Raw genomic sequence first — 14,989 nt, 5'->3', positions numbered from 1 at the left:
TCCCTTTTAAAAAAGAAATTGGTCAGTCTGCATTTCGTAGGCCAGTTTTAAAAGTGAAATGACATGTTTACTCACTAATCTGTTTTTCTTCTTCTCTTTGAAAGAAAGTAAGGGAATTATGGGACTTTAACCTACCAAAAACCATTTTTACCTCTGAATAAATATTAGACTCAGAGATTTTAAGTGTGTAGAAAAATCAATTGATTCCTACTAATGCTTTCATTGTGGTTGTTCACGGGGATAGAGAAATAGCGTATGACTTGATTCTTAGTCTTACACAACATGTAATAGAAAAGTCTGCAATCTAGAAAAGCAATACTGTAAATCTAAAATAACTCTATGCTATATAAATGTATACAAGGATTATGAGAGATCAGAATAGCTTACTTTTAAAGGGCTTATTGATTATTAGAACCATACTAGATTCTAAAAGGAGTATAAAATACAATTTTTGTTTGTAGGAATTTATCATTGACTCTGGAACACATTTGAATAGAGCATATAGCAATGGGAGGAAAAATGAGATGAATTTTATAGAAAATAAATGCTGTAGAAGTTGAGAGAGTAGGTAAAGTTAAGGTAAGATGACTAGATAAGAATTTACGCATGAGATAAGGTTAACATGAGCCCAGAAGGACAGGTGATATTTAGGTTTTTGGAAGAAGGAAGACTTTCTCAGTGAGGTTAACAACATAAGCAAATATGAAGTCTGGAATTAAGGAGTAGCCTGTTTGTGAATAGTATAGGCAATATGCTAGATGGATAGAGAGTTTTTGTTGGAGGAAAAAAAACGTTACGATTAGATAAATTGTAATCAGGTTGTGAAAGATCTTGAATACCAGTTTGATGTTTTTAATGGAAACCCGTTGAAAACCATTGGTGGCTTTTGAGCATTAGGTGTCCAATCACTGTTTGATTAAAAAAGAACCTATATGGTTATAGTGTACAGTAGAAGGCATTCATCCATAGACCAATAGTTTTCTTTTTCTTCCTAATATGAGTCAATCAGTCAGCTAGGGATTGTCTTATTTTCCCTATTTTCCAGTCTCACTGCTGTCATCCTAGTTCAGTTCTTCATCAGTTCCCCCCCTGGATTATTTTGATAGTCTCTTAATAGATCTCTTGCCTTCAAGTATTCTCCTCTCTGGGGTATTTGGAAGCAATGCATAGGATAGATTCATCTTCAAAAAAATATCTTCCCTTGCACATATCATCTTGCTCAGAAGAATCTTAAATTTTCTCCATTTTCACAAGAGGAAGATGAATTTTTTTCATATTTATGTTTATACTGTATATATTCAAGTATTCCTTTTTTCTTCTATTACTCCTCAATGTTCCATACATTTTTGGGACCTAAATTGCTAGATTTTATTAGGTTCAATTGCATGTGGAATTCTAACCCTGCTTTTGTTTTGAGTGATTTTTAGACCATTTTATGTACTTGATCATTTGAAGATTTGGTGCTTTTTTCCCTCTAATTGGGTTCAGATTTTTAGGAAAACAGACAGTTATATCTGGTACTAGGTGCATCTATCTCACTGTAAAGAATGCCTTACTTAAAAATTAAGTGAATTACTATAAATTTAATCAAAATTTCTTCTTATCCTTCATTTTTGTGGGTGGTACTATATTTATATATTTGCAAAATTTAACCCATAAACCAAGTTTAGAATTGGGAGTAGAGAGAACCTTTTTTAAAAATCACTTTAAAAGGAGATAGTTTTTAGAAAATTTTGAAGAGTATAATGCCATATTTAGTCACATATTTTCTTCCTCTCATTCAAGTCACACTTCAATCTGATAAGAAAAAAATTTTCCACAGAATTTTTACTCTTTCCTCCTTTTTTCTACATTGTACGACGAATGTGCACAAAAGAAAACGTGTAATCCCATTTTAATGGATTTAGAGTTTCAAATCCAACTCCTCCTACATGTGAGAACAACCCTCTGTATCTCTGAAAGATTTCATCAGTTACATGTCCTTTATAAATGTAAATTTATGTGTGTATCATTTGAGTTTCCTATTAGATAATCTCACGATTTTAATACTTCCTTTATTATAGTACTGCAGGTGACCTGATGAGATTGGTTAGAGCCTGTATTTCCCCTAATACAGGGAAAAGATGATCTCTCACCCCTCTCTTCTGATTTACTCTAGAGCTAATCTATTTAGTTGTAGTCTTTACCTTCTCAGCCCCATTCATCAGCATATAACTTACTATGGGATCTTATGTAGAATCAAGGGAAATGATAAACTTCCAGAGCACAATCACTGTGTATACTCATTTAAAAAATTTCCTATAACATTTATTATAAGATCTGATATATTGGAAGGTCACTTGACTTGGAGTCAGTAGACCTAAGTTTGAGTCTTGGTTCTGCTACTTTACTAGCTATGTGACCTTGGGCAAATGGCATAACTTTTCTGATCTTCGTTTTTCTCATCTTTAAACATGAGGTTATCTACTTCTCAGGATTATGGTGAGGGTTAAATGAGATGATATAAGTGAAAACACTTTGTAAATTATAAATGCTATCCAAATAAAAGTAATAACATGAGATAGAATATGCTCAGTAATATTTTCTTAATTGAGTTAAATGGCAGCCATTTTCCCCTCTCCAGCTAAGTTACATTGGAGTAGGGTGGAAACTAATCTATTGGGTTTTCTTTAAAGACCATTACAAGTTTTAAGTAGAACCTGTCTACAACGAGGTTGAAGTTGAGACCAGCAGCTCTTGTTTGGTTTGGGGAAAATTTTCAGTTTTATTTAATGCCGAAGACTTTTGTCCGTAGAGGCTAGTCTTTCTTATAACTAAACAACATGAGCTAGACCCCTAAACCATGCCCATGGCCTTTCTGGAAAACGAAGAAGACATCACTGCAGCTGAAAGGGCAGCACCATTTGGATTGACCTCAGAGGAACTGGGTGCAGACCAAATTCTTTAATTAGAAGTTTTAGTCAGAAGTTTTTTGTTTTTTAATAAAAGTAATAACATCCTCAAATATCTTTCTGACTGTTCTAAGAGGATTCTTTGGTTACCATCCACTGCGGAAAATTTTTAAATTAATTTGGTTCTCCCATTAGATAATTACATTTTTGTAAGACAGAGTTTGCAATGGGGATTGTTTTTAGGGGAAGGCAGGCAGGGAGTGATCAATGTTAATCGCTTACGTTAATGTGAGGACATAAAAGAGATCCCAGCAGAACCAACCTTCCTTCCTCCCTTCCTTCATCCCTTTCTTTTTCCCTTCCTCCCTTTCTCCTCTTCTTCCTTCTCTCTCTGACTTGCTCCCTTCCTCCCTCCCTCCCTCCCTCCCTCCCTCTCTCTCTCTCTCATTCAACTTCCCCTAAGGTCAGCAATCAACTCTCACTTATCCAAAGATACTTATGTAAAGAACACCATACCTGTAATAATTTTCACTGAATTCTTCTTAAATACTTTTAAATTAAATTGTTTTTAAATACTTTTACCTTTCTTTACTTCCTTTTCTCATCATCCTAAGTAACAACCTCACACGCTTTGTTCTGTTTTGAAATTTCCTACCTTATGTGCATATGATTTAAAGTAACACAATTTGGAAACATAGGAGTTATCACAATTAATAATTAAACATATTTTTAGGAAATCTAAGTTCAAATGAATATTTAGAAAGCTTTTATTGAGGGTTTATTGTGTTCTCAACATTGTACCAGGTACTGAGGGAAAAAAGAAGGAAATAAGGAAGGAAACCAACCTTTCTTTGAGCGTTACTATGTGCCAGGCCCTTTCACATATGTTATCTCATTTAATCTTCACAACAACATTCTGAGGTAAGTATTATGTTCTCCATTTTAAAGAGACTGAGAGAGATTATGTGACTTGCTTTAGGTCACTTATCTGGCAAATGGCAGAGCCAGAATTTCAACCTGTGTCTAACAGAATGCTAACCTTAAAGCCTGCGTTCATTTCATTAATCCACAGACATATGATATAGCTCTTGAATTTGAAGAATTTATAATCTAGTAGCAAAAATATGCCACAAACCCTTGGAAGTTAGTATTTTGTGATTGGTATTTTGATGGTTCAGTTCTGAAGTAAGTTTATAATTAAAGAGTTTAGGAAAGGGAGGTATCATTAAGGACTAGATCATCAAGAAAAGCCTCATTGAAAATTGAGATTGTTTGGAGAAATAGTAAGATTTCAAAAGATGACATATATTCCAGGTAACAGGAATAGCAATAATTTGAAAAAAATATTTCTAAGAAACTTCGGCTGAATCTCTTATTGTTAATTTAAATGGGTATGAAATCCTCAGATATGAATGAAATCTCCAGATGGTATGTTATTTCTTTATCCCTGTACAGAGTGAAAAATATCAAAGGAGAAAGAAGGATAAATGATAGGAATAAATATGGCACTTGAAATATTAAGCAGAATGCCATAATCATACCAGATACTTTGTTTTCTTAGTGTCAGAGTTAGGCATTCAGTCCCCTATTTGCTTACTTGGCGTTTTACATGCAGTTTCTGTAGTAACATTGCTATTCATCTTCTCTTCTCGTAGAGTATAAAATAATTTTACTGATGCAAATAAATATTCTATTTTAAAATATCATCTTAAAGTCAATACTTTTTTTTTTAGCTAAAAATATTTTGAACTGTAGCTTTTAGCTTGGAAAGGAGAGCATCATCTATCTTTATTTTTTTTAAAATCCAACTTATTTTGTGTAAGAGAGCTGAGGTGGTCTGAATGCGGAGTGATTAGTGGGTGTGGGGTGGGAGGATCACCACCTGCGGCCTGTGTGTAATAAGCAACTGTGGTGGATTTTCGTATAATTTTTTAATATTAAATTAATTATTAATAGGTCAATATACTTCAGTTTTTCAAATAAAATTTTACTGAGTGTATAACACTCAGCTAGCCTTTGGTGCTAAGGATCCTTGTACTGTTGTTTTATCTTATTACTGATCCTAGAATTTTCCTCTATGATACCCTTCCATATCTGAAGAGTAAAAATAATTCTTTTTACACACATTTCTGAGTATACTCATTTATCACCTGATTACTTCTACAGATTATTTTTGGTTGAGTTAAATGTAAATAAAACCTAGCTGCCTTATTTATATAATATTTGTTTTTAACTTAAATTTTTTTTTTCTAAAAAGTAGAGCTTTATGTGTAATTACTTTTTAAAATTGTAAATTAGGGAATTCCTGGTGGTCCAGTGGTTAGGACTCTGCCCTTTTACTGCTCTGGTCGAGGAACTAAGATCCTGCAGGCTGCATGTTGCAGCCAAAAAAAAAATCCCAAAATTGTAAATTAAAAAATGATTATATGCCCATTATATTTGCTGCTTTAATCCCATCTTACTTATAATTAATACATATGAAATTAACAGAGACTTAAGGAAGTAAAGGAAGAGAACTAACATTTTTTAAGCACCTATAATGTATGAGGTGCCTTATTTACAGGAACATGACAAGAAAAACATGAAATAAATATTACCTTAAAAAAACCAAACTAAATAGTGAAACTGAGACCTAGAGAGATTAAGAAACTTTCCTAGAGTCTCAAAGCAAGTACATGGGACAATTAACTATGATTTGGATTCTGGACTAACACCCAGCTTGAATGCATTTAATCATAAATGGGGTTCAGAGATGACGACATTATTCAAGTGATGTATATTCAGTACCACAAAAACTTCGTGATATGTCAAGTATTATTAACAGTAGGTTAATAGCAGACTCTCATTGTTCTCAAGAGGTATATTTTATTTAACTGTGAAATTTATTTATACTACAGCAGAGGGACAAGCATGGAGGTGGTAGCCAGGTGGTTGATTATTTGGTAGAAATTTATTATGTAATATTGGGCCAGTCACTTCACCACCCTGGTGTTTTATCATCTGTGATGAGAAGGAGTTGGAATGAAGAATCTCTGAAGTCTTTTCTTCTAGAAGTCAATGATTTGCCTATCAGCAGCAGATAATAATTTCTTGGAACATTCAGTCTATTGAGAAGTAATAATAATAATAATAACCACTTGTTGAGCACCTGTTTGCTATGCACTTTATATGTATATTACTAGTTCTGCTGACATTTTTTCAGGATACATAATATCTCTATTTTATAGCTAGGGAAACTGGGCTCATAGAATTTGCCAGTGGTCATGCATCTAATAAACTTTGGAACTGAAAGCTAAACCCACAGCTTTCAGGTGTCAAGGCCAGTGCTTTTTTCACACCACTGCTTAACTAAAACATCTCTGGCTGCTGTAGGGTCTTCAGGTAAGAGGTTTTCTAGCATAGGCAGTTCAGAAGGTGTGGGCTTTCCATGCCCCTAGACTAGATTATATGTTAGCATCATGGATCAAATCTTGTCAGTCTCAACTAGTATATGAAAATATATTTCAGAGCTTTTGGATATTTACATTTAAGGAAACTGAAGCCTAATGCAGAGAATTTAGTAGGTGAAGATTTCAGCCTTCTTCTTCCAATTATATCAAAGAAGTCATAGGAGAAACACTAATTTTTAGAGACAGAATCATCTGGATATTAGTACAAATTATATTATCATTGCATTTTTAACAAACCAGATTTGAGGGACACGTTTTTTATCCTGCTGGAGTTATATACTAAATCGCTGCCTTTCTGTTTTTTCCCCTATATCTTTATGCTATTTTAAAGCATTTGTTATATTTTGAATGAAGTTAAATGAGGCTCAAGGCCACAGTGAGGGGAAGGACCTTTAAGCCTTGGAATTTAGGAAGGATAGAGAGGCATTCTTTGGGGTTGGAAATAATACATAATCAAGCAGATGCTAATGAAAAAATGAAATGCAGAGCATGAAAAAAGAGGCAAGGGTGCCTGTTTGAAAGTTTTATGGAGGAGAGTACATTGCCCCTTTATTACAATAATGTTTCTGCACTATAATAAGGTCTTTCATTGCAAGTTCAGCTTTTTTCATTCATTTGTTTTGTGCTCTGCTTCCTGTTACTAATTGTCAGCACAATGGTCTTCCAACTATGAAGTCTCAGTGTCCTTTTGGACCAATTTGTCATTGTCTTTCTCCCTCACCCCCAACCCGTGCACTATTACTATGGTTGCATTTTTAGACATTTTTAATGTTTTAAAATGGCAGTGCTTTTGAAACATGCCAGAATAGTTCATGCTAATTGAATCATCCAACCAGCAACAGTTATTGCTTCCAAAAGCACACTGATAAAGTTTCTGTCTCTATAGGATATTCTTATAAAGTAATTAAAATATAATTCTTTACAGCATTATTCCATACGCATTGTTTCCTTTGAGCTTTACAATCGTCCTATGGAAATAGGACATTTTGTTAAAATATTTTTATTAAACTGTATTATTTACAGATCTACTGTTACCTCCTAAATTCTTTGGGATTTCTGTGCCTTTAGGAACTTACATTTCTACTGTTTTTCTGCTAATGGCTCTCTATTCTTATAGCTAGATTATTTTACATGACTAAGGAATCAACAAGGTTGGCTTAGATTGACAAACCTGAAGAAGTTCCGATTCCGATAACTATAGTTACATGTTAATTCATGTTAGGTTTTTAACATTTTGGTCAGTAAATATTTCAAATGTGCTCTCAGCTTTGTATCAATAATCTAATATTGACAGAAAGACATTTTTCCAATGTAACTTTGGTCAATTTTCTTTGGGGGAAAATTGTTTCAGTACTCTGCATGTCACCTGTTTCTATCACTTTAGTATTGCAGAACACTTGAAAGTGAAGTATATAAATAAAGCTTGTTATAAATAAATAAAACTTTACTTCCTCTCTTATAAGCAGCTAACATTCCTAAAACAATATGTGACATACTAAGAAGATCCAAGAATTTAGAGCTAGAAAACCTGGATCAGAGACTCAGCTTTACAACCTTAATGACTTGATGACTTTGAACAAGTGACTTAAAAATCAGACAGCTTTCATTTTCTTTTTTCTATTTGTGAAATGGAAATGATGAAAATACTTTAGAACTTTATTGGGAGAATTAAGTGAGAAATAATGCATGTAATATCTTAATGTTGTGGTTAAGCTGCTAATAATATGCTAAAGTAAAGACTTAGTAGTTAATTATTGAAAAAGAGTGAATTTTGGAGAAATATATAATGGAAAGCATAGTTTCCCTATTGACCTAAGTTGGCAAAGATGAGATTTTTTTTCTATTCTGCTAGAGATGAATGAGCTGATTATCCCAATGTATGCTGTTCATTTGGCTTGCAGTGTATCAAACTAAATTATAAATTAAGTATTTTTGTACTGTTACAAAGACACAGAGACCTGTTTATGGCTGTGGTTGAAACTTTTTAAATGAGTTTGAGTAAGACTAATCAGGCTAATAGTATGTAGGACAACTTGGACAGGGAGAGAAGGCTGGAGAAGGGGAGACCATCCAGGAGGCCATTTCAGGGATCCAGATTTTGGTAATAAGTTCTCCAGTTGGGTGTTAGCAGTGAAAAGAAGGGATGGTTTGTTACAAAAGAACTGTTACAGTGAATGTTGCAGGCTGGGTTGAAGGAGAATCCAAGACGACTGAGGATGTGTTTCTTGGATGATTAGGAAGATGATACAGAAATAAAATGAATGGAAACATTGTGCTGATGTTGTAATTTTCAGTTTGGAAGATTAAAAAAAATACCCTTTTAGATATGTTGAGAATGAGGAAATAATAGGTCCTCAAAAGAGAGATGCCAGTTTTGCCATATGGAAATGGAGCTCAATGGAAAGGCTGGCACTAGAGGGGCAGGTTTAAGAGTCATCAAATGTCAGGTGATAATTGCGGCAGAGCCATGAGAGAGACTCCGCAGAATGACATCCAAAGTCCTTACCAGGTCATTGAAGGTCTTTTTGATCTCATCTCCTACCACACCCAGAACTTACTTTACTCCAGTCACACTGGACTTGCCATTTCTCAGACATGTCTGTGGGTTCTCTCCAACTGTGGGTCTTTACTCTTACTGTTCCTTCAACCCAGATCACTCTTCCCACAGATGTCTGCATTGGTTGCCCATTTCATTAAGGAATACCCTTTCTAACTAGTCTTTCTAAAATAGTACCACCCTCCCTGTCATTTTAACTTGTTGCCCTGCGTAATTTTTCTTCATAGTACTTATTATCATCTATTATGTTATAAATTAATTGTTTTACTTGTTTATTGCTTGACCACTTATCTCCTCAGTAAAATATAAACTTTATGAAAAATAGGGACTTGGTTTTCTTCACTGCTGTATTTCCAGTGCCTGGCTTGTTGTCAGACATGCTGTGAACACACAATAAATATTTGTTTAATGAATGTCTAAATTTACTAAGGATAAAATTATCATAAAAGAGAAGCATAACACAAAGTTCTCAGCATAAGGGAGCAGCTCAGTTCTAAGGAAGAATCCTTAAGAAAGAAGATTAGTGAATGGTCAGAGAGTTGCAGGTAAAATCAGGCAAGTGTGTGTCATGGGGGCCTGGGAGAGTGACTCACAGGTAGGGAGCCAGGAGCATCAGATGCAGCAAAGAAATGAAAATGAGAAAAAGGAAAATGTATTTGATGAGAAGAAGATTTCAGGAGACCGGTAGAAACCACAGCTTAGCTAAATGGTTAAGAAATATGTAACAAAGGCCACTCTTGTAAATATTGTCTTTTAAAGGGAAGGAAAGCAGCATTCAATACGTGTGCATCTTGCTCTATGTGTATATTTATTGTTTGTTCACCCTGGTATGCATTGATAAACAACTATGAAGATGAGTAGAAATTGTCACATTGAATGGAAGCTTGAGGTATTTAAGTTGTAAATTAGAGTTGATACAAAATAAATTGATTATTATAGTAGTGATACTTTTAAACTTCAATGCCCAATGAAATATTCTGAAGTTTAACTTGTGTTCAATGAGTTTAATTCACTAGAAGGGTCTTTATTTTAGGTATTCAAATACACATTTTATTTTCAAAAAATAATTTCCTTGGACATTTTTGGTACATACTTTGAGGAAAGAATCTAAGAGTATTTTGGAAGGAGTTTCTATTTTTGACTTCTTATCGTAAAAATTTTCAGACATACAGGTAAGTAGAGAAAATAGCTTACTGAACTCTAATGGCTATTGTATTGCAAAACAAACAAACAAACAAAAAGCAGAACCAAAAAATAGCTTGCCTAATGGTATATTAGATGTTTGCATGACTCTTACAACTATGTTAGGAAATGCCTCATGTCATTTTCATTATCTTAAACATTGTCCCACAGAGACCACAGTGTATTTTTACCTGAAATTTCAAGTATGTGGAGGGTATGCAGAGAACAGTTGTTCTAGAAGACTCTTGAAGTATTTGTTTGATTAATTAGAAGCAGGATATGGTGGACCAACAAGATAGAGATACGTTGATGGGGAAAGTGTTGGTTCCAAATGTACTTTTGGTAAATGGTGGTATCTGTGGTGACCATATTCATTAAAGAAAAACATATTAGGAGAAGTTCACGTTAACATGTTGTGATTTCAAGTACAGTTTAAATCCACAAGTAGTATCCATGTTAAAACCAAAGAAGTAAGGTTTATGATAATTAAAATGTCAGAATTTGAAATATGTATCATAAAGTGAAAACATCTTCTAGAGTGGAAATAACGTTAGTGACCCAGTCTTACTCCCCTCTTGTATAGAATTTTGTATTTTATAAAATAACTTTTTTTTTCTCTTCTGTTTCCTTATATGGAGAAGGATATGTCGACTCTGGGTAATAGGTAAATGATTCAGACCCAAACACTAGAAACATGCAGCTGGACCAATGCAAGTTGGGAATCACTTTTCTATCATTAGTAATTGAAAATTTTTATTACCGCTAGCTTTACTGGTATTGCAGTTTGTGAGGTCCTGCAGTGAAAACATCCGGAGGCTCTGCTGCCCTCCTTGCTGCGTTCTTTCTCTTCTGCTCCTCATTTGAATCCACCTTTCCCTTACACGCCTACTTGGAGAAACAAAAAGTGGCAGGATCAGTATCCTACGAAGGGTAATCCTCATCACTAACCATCCCTATGGTGTGTTCAGAGTCAGGAGCAAACACATTGGGGCCCACCTCCCTCTTCAAACATTGTTATCAGATGAAAGTTATCCTGGATTTCTTTGTAGAAGAAAAGATGTCACAGAAGGGAGAACAGTCAAGCACTGGAAGGTATGGGGAAGGCACAGAGGAGGGAACAGATAGGCCTTTCATCTGCAGATGATTACTGATTTTTTTTAAAGGCAGTTTTCCTAGCAGTGTATTCTTTCCAGATGAGCATGGAATGTGGATTCAGACAGACCTTGGGTAAATCCTTATACAGTTACTTACAAGCTGTGTGTTTGTGAGCAAGTTATTTAGCTAGTTTCAGTCTCAATTCTCTCATTTATAATGTGGAGGATAATAACATAACAGCTCTTAGGGTTGGCCTGCACATGAAATTAACATTTAGAAACCTCTAATTAGTGCAGTGCCTGGCACATAGCGATCGCAGTACACATATCCTCTACTGATCTTGCTACCAGGGTACCTGCCACACCTAAGCTATTATACTCTCAGTGGAATGAATAAATCTCTTTAAGGTTGATGTGTTGAGTCTTAATTGGGTGCTATGCTTTTTTGCTCCCTGGATAATAAAACCTTTAAGTAAAAGAGAGAAATGTTTTTTCCCTCTTTTAAAGAATATCTGTAATGTTACATCTGGGGCCTTAAAAATAAACCCTCTTTATGGTCATTATAACTCAGAGCATTATTTAATTTTGTGATTTAATTATAAATAGAATCTATTATTATGCATTTGTTTTTCACATTGGATGTTAGTGGAACTTTTTTTTTAAATTAATTAATTAATTAATTTTTTATGGCTGTGTTGGGTCTTCGTTTCTGTGCGAGGGCTTTCTCTAGTTGTGGCAAGCGGGGGCCACTCTTCATCGTGGTGCGCGGGCTTCTCACTATCGCGGCCTCTCTTGTTGCGGAGCACAGGCTCCAGACGCGCAGGCTCAGTAATCGTGGCTCACGGGCCCAGCTGCTCCACGGCATGTGGGATCTTCCCAGACCAGGGCTCGAACCCATGTCCCCTGCATTGGCAGGCAGATTCTCAACCACTGCGCCACCAGGGAATCCCAGTGGAACTATTTTTAAAAGAATATAGTTAGCACTTAAAGGGTTAAAGCATTTGAAATAAAACCTAATCTTTTAAATAAAATCTGAACCGGTGATGTCTAAAAATTTTTTTGGTATGTATTTTTTTGATTTAGCATCTTGCACTTCCTCTATTTATTTGGCTTTCAGGTTTACAGAGTAATTACAGCTTTGAATGAAACTGGTCATCTGTGGTTCAGAGTGGTCTAAAAGTAAATAGGATGTTTGAAATTCAGCTTATAGTTTAACTTGGTCAGGTGAGTGTAGCTAGTGTATCTATTTAATTTAAATACTGGTGTAACAAAAACTTTATTGAAAAATATCATCTACCCGTAAAAGAATTCAGAATAATGGTAGTAAAGATGATCCAAGATCTCAGAAAAAGAATGGAGGCATGGCTTGAGAAGATACAAAAACCTAGATGAACTAAGGAACAAACAGATGAACAATACAATATCTGAAATAAAAAATACACTAGAAGGAAACAGTAGCAGAATAAGTGAGCAGAGGAATGGATAAGTGAGCTGGAAGACAGAATGGTGGAAATCACTGTTGTAGAACAGAATAAAGAAAAAAGAGTGAAAAGAAATGAAGACAGCCTGAGACCGCTGGGACAATGTCAAATGCACGAACATTTGCATTATAGGGGTCCCAGAAGGAGAAGAGAGAGAGAAAGGACCTGAGAAAATACTGGAAGAGATAATAGCTGAAAACTTCGCAAACATGGGAAAGGAAACAGTCACCCAAGTCCAGGAAGTGTAGAGAGTCCCAGGCAGGATAAACCCAAGGAGGAACACGCCAAGACACATAGTAATCAAATTGAGAAAAATTAAATACAAAGAAAAAATATTAAAAGCAACAAGGGAGGAGCAACAAATAACATACAAGGGAACTCCCATAAGGTTATCAGCTGATTTCTCAGCAGAAACTCTGCAGGTCAGAAGGCAGTGGCATGATATGTTTAAAGTGATGAAAGGGAAGAACCTACAACCAAGGATACTCCACCCAGCAAGGCTCTCATTCAGATTCGACAGAGAAATCAAAAGCTTTACAGACAAGCAAAAGCTAAGATAATTCAGCACCACCAGACCAGCTTTGCAACAAATGTTAAAGAAACTTCTCTAGGCAGAAAAGAAAAGGCCAAAACTAGAGATGAAAAAATTCCATATGGAAAAGCTCTTTGGTAAATGCAAACACACAGTAAAGGTAGGATATTTTCCACACACAAATATGATATCAAAACCAGGAATTGCGAGAAGAGAGCACGAATGCAGGAGATTGGAACTGCATTTGAAGTTGAAAGACCAGCAACTTAAAACAATCTTGTTTATATATAGAATGTTATATCAAAACCTCATGATAACCACAAATCAAAAATCTATGATAGATACACACACAAAAAAGAAAAAGGAATCCAAACACAACACTAAAATTAGTCATCAACTCACAAGGGAAGAGAACAAAAGAGTAAGGGAAGAAAAAAGACCTACAAAAACAAACCCCAAACAGTTAATGAAATGGCATTAAGAACACACATGTTGATAACTACCTTAAACGTAAACGGATTAAATGCTCCAACCAAAAGACATAGACTGGCCGAATGGATACAAAAGCAAGACCCATATATATGCTATCTACAAGAGACCCACTTCAGATCTAGGAACACATACAAACTGAAAGTGACAGGATGGAAAAAGATATTCCATGCAAATGGAAATCAAAAAAAAGCTGGAGTAGCAATACTCATATCAGACAAAATAGACTTTGAAGACAAGAGACAAGAAGGACACTACCTAGTGATCAAGGGATCAATCCAAGAAGAAGATATAACAATTGATAATATATATGCACCCAACACAGGAGCACCTCAATATATAAGGCAAATACAGCCATAAAAGGAGAAATTGACAGTAACACAATAATAATAATAGTGGTGGGCTTTAATACCCCACTTTCATCAGTGGACAGATCATCCAGACAGAAAATCAATAAGGAAACACAGGCCTTAAATGACACATTAGACCAGATGGACTTAACTGATATTTATAGAGCATTCTATCCAAAAGCAGCAGATTACACATTCTTCTCAAGTGCAAATGGAACATTCTCCAGGATTATTCACATGCTGGGGCACAAAGTGAGCCTTGGAAAATTCAAGAAAATTGAAATTATATCAAGCATCTCTTCTGACAACAATGGTATGAGATTAGAAATCAACTACAAGAAAAAAAAAGTGTAAAAAAAACAAACACATGGAGGCTAAACAATATCCTACTAAACAACCAATAGATCACTGAAGAAATCAAATAGAAAATCAAAAAATACCTAGAGACAAATGAAAACAAAAGCATGACGATCCAAAACCTATGGGACGCAGTAAAAGCAGTTCTAAGAGGGAAGTTTATAGCAATACACTCTTACCTCAGGAAACAAGAAAAAATCTCTAATAAGCAACCTAGCCTTATGCCTAAAGCAACTAGAGAAAGAATAACAAAACCCAAAGCTAGTAGAAGGAAAGAAATCATAAAGATCAGAGCAGAAATAAACGAAATAGAGACAAAGACAATAATAGATCAGTGAAACTAAAAGCTGGTTTTTTGAAAAGGTGAACAAAATTAATAAACCTTTAGCTAGACTCATCAAGAAAGAAAGGGAGAGAGCTCAAATCAATAAAGTTAGAAATGAAAAAGGAGAAGTTACAACGGACACCAAAGAAATACAAAGGATCTTAAGAGACTACTAGAAGCAACTATATGCCAAAGAAATGGATAACCTAGAAGAAATGGACAAATTATTAGAAAGGTACAGTCTCCTAAGACTGAACCAGGAAGAAACAGAAAATATGACCA

The 14,989-nt window shown here is 34.9% G+C and overlaps 1 protein-coding gene across 5 annotated transcripts in view; it reads left to right on the top strand.

Annotated features, from left to right (window-relative positions):
* The window catches only part of AKT3 (AKT serine/threonine kinase 3), a 392,845-nt gene that overhangs the window by 160,355 nt on the left and 217,501 nt on the right, over window positions 1-14,989 (top strand). Inside the window, exon 2 of one of the 5 annotated variants that reach the window (XM_036863120.1) lies at window positions 3,696-3,812. The exons of the other annotated variants lie outside the window; for them this stretch is intronic. The gene's annotated coding sequence lies outside the window, so the exon portion shown is untranslated. The remainder of the gene's footprint in view (window positions 1-3,695; window positions 3,813-14,989) is intronic. 5 annotated transcript variants of the gene reach the window in all.

This window comes from Balaenoptera musculus, chromosome 1 (assembly GCF_009873245.2).
Source record: "Balaenoptera musculus isolate JJ_BM4_2016_0621 chromosome 1, mBalMus1.pri.v3, whole genome shotgun sequence".
Classification (NCBI taxonomy): domain Eukaryota; kingdom Metazoa; phylum Chordata; class Mammalia; order Artiodactyla; family Balaenopteridae; genus Balaenoptera; species Balaenoptera musculus.
This window is presented reverse-complemented; position numbering and strand designations above follow the sequence as displayed.